The sequence below is a fragment of the Camellia sinensis genome, chromosome 4 (assembly GCF_055761805.1).
Source record: "Camellia sinensis isolate YWXY chromosome 4, ASM5576180v1, whole genome shotgun sequence".
Lineage (NCBI taxonomy): Eukaryota > Viridiplantae > Streptophyta > Magnoliopsida > Ericales > Theaceae > Camellia > Camellia sinensis.
The window spans coordinates 203489916-203498203 of NC_138964.1; positions in this window are offsets into that span (position 1 = coordinate 203489916).

Below are 8288 nucleotides of genomic sequence, written 5' to 3' on the forward strand. Positions count from 1 at the left end.
TATTTGAAGCTATTTCTTCTTCAGGGAAATGTGAGGTAGTAGTATAAACAGGTTTACTAATTTGAGAAGTTGTAGAATTATCAATACCTTTTAGTTTATTTTTGGAAATTGGATTAGTAGGACCAAGATGGATTTGACTATTTTTCCTGAATAGCGGAGTGTTAAATATTTCATCTTCAGTTGATATTTCAGAAGGGACACTAGATGTACTATGTCTAGAAGACTGACTTCGATTAAATTTAATATTAACTGAACCATCAGTATTTTGCTGGATATGTTTAATATCTTGGATTGAGGATTGTTGTTGATTATGTTTGTAATTTTCATTGACAGTAACCCATTGATCAGGTAAATTAATATCTTTCCATTCAATCATGTGAGGAATATTAATGTTTGATTCATTAGTACTACTGCTTTGGATTAGTAAAGTTTTATCTTTGGGACTTTTATGTAAAGCATGGACATTTAAATTAGTTTGCATACACTTATAATGAACACGATAAATCAAAGCAATATTATGGGAAGAATCTAACATTTCAGTATATTCACCATGTAATTGAATGTTTAATGTTAATGCCTTGAGAATATGTGGATCTCGTAAACTTAATGTAAAATCAGGAAAACAGTTAAAATGTACGGGACCTTTATTAAGACCAGTTTCCATCATTCCCATTAGACTAGCATTATAATTAAGAAAACGGGCATCTCTTAAACAGAGTAAAACAGAAGTATTTTGTCCTATCATAGTTAATGGATTGACACCGATTTGAATTAAACCAATATGCATAAAATTGTAACCACGATCTAAATGTCGTTTGATTAATTTCTTATCAAATAATTGACAAGTTTCTCTTGGTTTTTCGAGAGCATAAACTTGTTCAATAGTTTTAACATGGAGAGTAACTTTAAAAACATTCTGTAAAAAAGAAGTGTGATAAATCTCTTTAATGGGCAATTTTGGAATATTCCATCCAGAATTAATTGAATCATTTTGTATTTCAACATCTTCTTCATTAATTAAGATTCCTGGATTAGGTATGGAAGGCAAGGTTGTTGACCTAGAACTGACTGATGAGTTACTTCTAAATAATCGATTCATTGTTTTGGTTTAATTAACCAGTTTTACAGATATCTTAATACATACCCTATTCTTGTCAATTTTATCACATACCTAGTATACATACATACCCTATCTTTAAACCCCAAAGTCTGACTCTGCCTAAACCGAAGGACTTACACAAGACTGGGAAGAAGTGGGTGACTTAAACTAGGTGGATAGAACAGACTGATCTTGTGGGTGATTAAGATGAACTGAAAACAGGATTAATTAAACAAACAACAAAGACGATTGAACAGAAGTAGCTAAACAGTTAGAAACAGGATACAACATCACTTGGCTCTGATACCAAAAGGCGATGGATTAAACCAAACATATTGAGGTGTCTTTTGAGAAGTGAGTTGTCTTTTTGGTTTTTTTTTGCTATTTTAGCATGGGCTAAAAAGTTTGGTTTTGGAATGACTTTTTGACTTTTTTTGTGAGCCCTTCACAATGGATGTGTAAAAATGTGTTATATGATAAAAATTAATAAAAGTGAGATTTAAAATTGTGTTAAGAATTTATTAATTTAGTGATAGTGAGCGCATGATAATATAATATATATATTAAAAGGTGTGTATTTTGACATGTGTTAAGAATATATATATTTATCTATAAACAATAAATAAAATAAATAATAGTTAAAAAAGTACAATGGACCTCACCCCCACTGCACTGTGTCAACAAGCATCCCTCTCTCTCGGTTGGCTAAATGGTTTGCTATAACCAATTTTTTTTTGTATTGGAAATTTTTTAACTTGGTTTTTTGAGTTTTGTTTGGTTTAGATTTTTTTATTTTTTTGGCTTTTGTGAGAGAAAAAGTATAATAATTATAAATTAGATGTGATATTTTTTTTGAGGACAAATTACACTAACAGTCCCTATAGTTTTGTTCTTGTATCACTTTGGTCCTTAATTTTTTAATTATGACACATTTGATTATGAATTTTGAATCTTATTTCAATAAGGATAATTGAAGATACCATTACTCAATTTCAAGGGCAAAATCGTCAATTTGATAAAATATAAACTAATTTGACAAAAATAAATATCAAAAAATATTTTTGAATTTTTAAAATTTATTTCTACCCACAAAAGATAAAATTATGTAAATTGATAAATTTTTTATACATTTATTTATTTATTTTACTAAATTAATTTTTACTATGTGTTTAGATGATGATCATGTAATGTGTAGTTGTTAGACTTTTAATGTGTAATTAATATATTTAATAAATGAAATGTTTTTAGTTTTGAATTTTTTGATTTAATGAATTGATTTAATAATGATATCAAAGTTGTCGCCATATTTAAGTTTTGAAAAATAAAAACTAATTTAATGAAAATAAAAACAATCATCCATTAAATGATCATCATTCAAATGCATAATAAAAATTAATTTGGTAAAAAAATAAATGTGTAAAAGATTTATTAATTTTACATAATTTTATTTTTGATGGATAAAAATAATTTTTAAAAATTCAAAAATATTTTTGTAATATTTATTTTTGTCGAATTATTTTATATTTTATCAAATGGGCGATTTTGTCATTGAAATTGAGTAATGGCATCTTCAATTATTCTTATTTAGAACAAGATTCAAAATTCAGGGTCAAATGTGTCACAATTGAAAAGTCAATGATCAAAAATGATACAAGTCTCAAAATATAGGAACTGCTAGTGTAATTTGTCCTTTATTTTATTAGTTTATTTAGTCTATTTTGTCATTTTGTGTTTTTTTAATGTCAAGCCAGGATTACCCTCCGTTTGGGAAGTGAGTTGATTTTATAGCTTTTTTTGACTATTTTAGCCTCGGCTAAAAAGCTTAGTTTGTGAAGGGCTTTTTAACTTTTTAGTTTTTTTGACTTTTTTTTGTGAGAGAAGAGTGTAATGATTATAGATTAGATGTGATATTTTATTTATTGTAACTAAAATAGTCTATTTTATCTTTTATGACTATTTTAGGCACAAACTAACTTGTCAAACACCCTAATTGTGGCTAGTTTCTTGACATCTGACATGTTTAATGGATATATTAACACTTCCATTACAACACAAAAAGTGATTTTTAATTGGCCAAAATTTGGTCCCTCACGCTCAAACACTGCTTAACACATCCATTATGATGTCCTAACTGGGGAACTGTTGCTTGTCGTCAACCAATCCAATAACTCAGATTTCCAAATTTCTTCCACACGAATCATTCATTTGCTTTAGCGGAGGAAAAGTGAAAAAATAAAATAAAAAATGGAATTGAGGGGTGTTGGGAGTAGCCACGTAGCATAAGGGCTTTGAAGAGGCTGTGGAGTGCCGACAACACAACTAGGATGATAATTTCTTGAGAAAATTACTTGCAAGTGAAAAGTGAAAAATTATTATATATGCATGAATTTTTTTATAATTTTAATAAAATTTATTATCAATTTATAATTATTTTTAATATGTGCTATGATGGAAACATTCTCAAAACTCACCCCTACCACCACACACACACGTGGGGGTTGGGGATTGAAAAAAAAAAAAAAAAAAATTAGACCAATCAAAAACAAAAGGAGTCAAAGGGGTTGAAGGGAAAAAAAGTCTTAAACATTTTTGTTTGAATATTTGCCCAAAACTGAAATTTTTCTTAATCTCTTGTAGTCCCGCATCCTCAGAGCGTGTTTTCCGCGACCACAACCTTACACCATGATTTCAAACAATTATTTTGCTGCTCATAGAAAGAGTACGTAATGTCTCAATTTAAGAAATGAAAATTGATTATTTTAATTAATTTTTGATTATTTATATATAAAAAAATGGTACAAAAAAATAAACAAGATAATTAACTTTTTTAAGTGACTTTTTAAATTTGTTTTTACAAATTTTAATCTATTGTCAAAACAAGCCTTAATGTAATTGGTTTAAAGGTAAAACCAACGTATATTGGTTAAAAAATGCGGTTTAAATTCAAGATGTTAAACTTACTATTTTTGTATGCCACTTTTAATGTGCAACCTTATGTGTTAACACACTATTAATGTAATAGGTCACTCATGTCTATTTTCAATGCGATACTGACATATAAGATTTTTTTTAGATTTTTTTTAAGGTCATTAATATTAAGATTTTATAAGATAAATGATATACAATATTTTTATAGTAGTTAAGGCCCCTCAATATTTCTACATAGAAAATTTGACTTAGAGAAATTTTGCCCGACTCAGAAAAATTTTAATTTTCACAAAGAAATTTCTTTGATTCACAGAGAAATTTTCAAATTTCTCTATGATCATACCAGAGAAATTTTAAAATTTCTTCGAGTCGGACAAATTTCTCTAAGTCTAATTTTCTCTGTAAAAATGTTGAGGCACCTCAGTTAATAAAGAAAAATATTTTGAATCTCTTCTACTACACAAAGTTGGAAAGAGATGTTTCACTAATTATTTTTTTTTGGCATTGCCATTCTAACAAAAAAATTAGACACATTTTCGAATCTAATAATGTGACAATCAATTAAAATACGTAAGATAACTAATTCTGTCATAGTTTTCATAATTATTGACTAATCATATCATTTACGTATCATTAAATTTAAAAAATAGACATATATATAATTTTTTAATAAAATAAATATAACATTACTCTTGAATTAAAACCGCATTTTTCTTTCTCGGTGTTTTTTGGGGGTTGAACTTTTCATCTGTAATAATGTAAAGTACTGTAAAGTACCGTGGGAGGTTCCCATCAGAAAGAAATGGAAAAATAAATAAATAAATAAACAGAATCAAGATAGACAAACGAATAATGTGACTCAATATTGAACTCTCTCTAGAATAAAACTTGTATGAAGATGACCTACTTATAAAAGTGACACTGTAGCATTATTGTAGTAATATGTTTTATATAAATTTTAGAATAAATTATACATATGGTCCTGTAATTTTTTATAAAAGATTATTTATACATATGAGAATACAAAAATATTTGGGAGCACTAAAAATGAAACACTAAAGGGAATTCTAATGAACTAGCCTCTCATGATGTGATGGCTGAGTTTTTTTTTTTTTTTTTTTTTTTTAAATTTTCAGTTGGTTAGTGCTCAGTGTTTTAGAACTTTAAATCAGCTTTGCAATTTTAAATTTCCAGCTCAATAGAACTAGTTAGTACTTTGTGTTTTAGAACTCTGAATCAGCTCTGTATGAGAATAATTTTATCAACTGGAACAATAATATATCTATAGAACGACCAATCAAACCAAAAAAATCACCATACCGGACCCAACAATCACCACCAAGCCCAACAAAAACAATTGTTAGATTGAGCTAGGTGGTTTCCTTGACCGAAAAATAGCGATGAGGAAAAAATTGACATAAAATTAGTTTGATAAATTCAACGTGATAAACAAATCAAACAATTCAAGCTTGACTTTTATTTAGTTAATTAAGAATTTGTTTGAGCTTAATTTATTAAGTAGATAATTTAATCTCGAAAATATTTTGGAATTTGTTAAAATTTTTAAATCAAACTTGAACAATTAATTATTCATTTGACATGGTACAATAAGCTTGAAATTATATAAAACTATTAAACTGCTTGGGCTCGGCTGGACAAAAGTTCGTTTTATATTTACTCAAAAGTTTAATGAATCAAATTTGAATAAATTTTAGAACTTATTAAAAAAATTTAAAACAAACTTAAACCATTAATTGTCCAGTTCTTTTGACTCATTTGGGAACATAATTTTTTAGTAATTTTTTAATTTCTTGGCTAAAATATGATGTAAAAAAATTAGTATATTTAGGATGACTTTTTAATTTTTACGAAAAGATGTGTAAAAAGTTAAAAAAAAATTAATTTTTTGATATAAATTATTAATTTTTTAATTTTTTTAATGACTAAAAAATAATATTATCAAACGACACCGGTTTATCACTCCTAAATTCAACAAAAGTCTATTATATATATAATTTTAATTTTTTTTTTTTGGTTTTAAAGTCGAAATAAATGACCTTTGAAAATTCTAATGTGAAAGTTAACGAGTGCTTTCTGCGCTCATCATCTCACGAAATCCGGATCCTCGGTGCCTCTTTCCTGCGGCACACCCCTGTAGCCCTCCAAAACGACGTCGTTTTGGAGGGTTTTTTTTTTTTTTTCTTTTCTTTTCTACTTCTTCTTTGATTCGAGCAACCATGGCAGAGAAAGGAAGGGAGAAGAAGAGGGAAGAAGAAGGAAGAGGGCAGCCCCGAGCAGCCATGGCGGTGGTGAGGTCGAAGGAGCAGCCCCGAGCAGCCATGGCGGCTCCAGATCCGGCCGGAGTGAAGGAGAACTTGTCCTCTCTCTCTTCTGCAACGGCCTCGGCGGCTCCCCTCCCATCCGTCCTCTCCCTCTTCTCCCCTCCCGTCCGTCCTCTCCCTCTTCTGCGACGGCTTCGGCGGCTCCCCTCCCGCCACCCTTCTTCTTCTCCCCTCTTCTTCTCCTTTCCTCTCTCTCTTCTTCCCCTCCCCTCCCCTCTGTTATCGAATCAAAGAAGAAGAAGAAGAAAAGAAAAGAAAAAAAAAAAAAAACCCCTCCAAAACGACGTTTTGGAGGGCTACAGGGGTGTGCCGCAGGAAAGGAACACCGAGGATCCGAATTCCACGTCACGAGATATTTGCAGCTTTTCTTATTCATTTCTACCATCACTTTGCAGATTGAAGATTGTACTATTTCCCTTTATTCAATTGAAATGCAAAAATCTTCTCCAAGGACTTTTTCTTAGTGCCCGTTCGGCAATGATTTTTTTCAGTTGGTTTTTTAATTTTTTTAGTTTGGGATTTTTTTAGTTACTTGGCATTTTTGTTTTGGCAATTTTTTTTTTTCTTTTGTAATTTTTGACTTTTTCATCTTTTTTTTATCCTTTTGATAAATTCATTTCTACCATCATTTTTATGACTTTTAAACAACAGAACTTGTATGTGTACAGGTATAATACTATAATATATTTTAATTAAAGGTAATAGTAAAATTTCAAAATACATATTTTATCGATCAATATTTAAAATTCTCATGATTTGTTATTTACATTTTTTTAAAAGAATAGAATTTCTTTATTTAATTTATCAAGAAAGAATGGACCTGAAAATTTATTTCAAAGAAATACAAGAAAGCAATATTTAAAAAATTAAAAACCTTGATCTAATGGAGATTGATAATAAGTTTATGAAATAATTTGACCACTTCATAATAAAACGGTAATATAGTGAAATTTTGTTGTTGAAATTGAAAAATGCATCCATTAACTTTCAAGAAAAATGTTGTCACTACTATCACTATTATTACTACTAGCCACAACACTGATCCCAACACTTTCCGGTGTTCAAATTGGTGTTCTATTTTGGATAATTGCAGAAGTCCTGGGTTAGATGCGTACATGTGGTTTTGGATGTATTCATTTTGTCTTTAGTATTGTTTGTTTGGCTTGGTTTGGGATTCCCTCTTGATTTGCTTGGGGGTCATCTAACTTTAGTTAGATTGTGCTTTTTAAGTAGTAACGTTTATGTTTTTTATTTATGTTTATAAAAATTTTATAAATTCAAAAATATTTTTGTAATATTTATTTTTGATGGATAAAAATAATTTTTGATGGATAAAAATAATTTTTAAAAATTCAAAAATATTTTTGTAATATTTATTTTTGTCAAATTATTTTATATTTTATCAAATGGGCGATTTTGTCATTGAAATTGAGTAATGGTATCTTCAATTATTCTTATTTGGAACAAGATTCGAAATTCAAGATTAAATGTGTCACAATTGAAACGTCAATGATCAAAAGTGACACAAGTCTCAAAATATAGGAACTGCTAGTGTAATTTGTCCTTTATTTTATTAGTTTATTTAGTCTATTTTGTCATTTTGTGTTTTTTTAATGTCAAACCAGGATTAGCCTCCGTTTGGAAAGTGAGTTGGTTTTTTGACTTTTTTTTGATTATTTTAGTCTCGGCTACAAAGTTTAATTTGTGAAAGACTTTTTAACTTTTTAATTTTTTTGACTTTTTTGTAAAAGAAGAGTGTAATGATTATAAATTAAGTGTGATATTTTATTTATTGTAATTAAAATAATTTATTTTATTTTTTATAACTATTTTAGGCACAAACTAACTTGTCGAACACCGTAATTGTGGCTAGTTTGTTGACATCTGACATGTTTAATGGATATATTAACACTTCCATT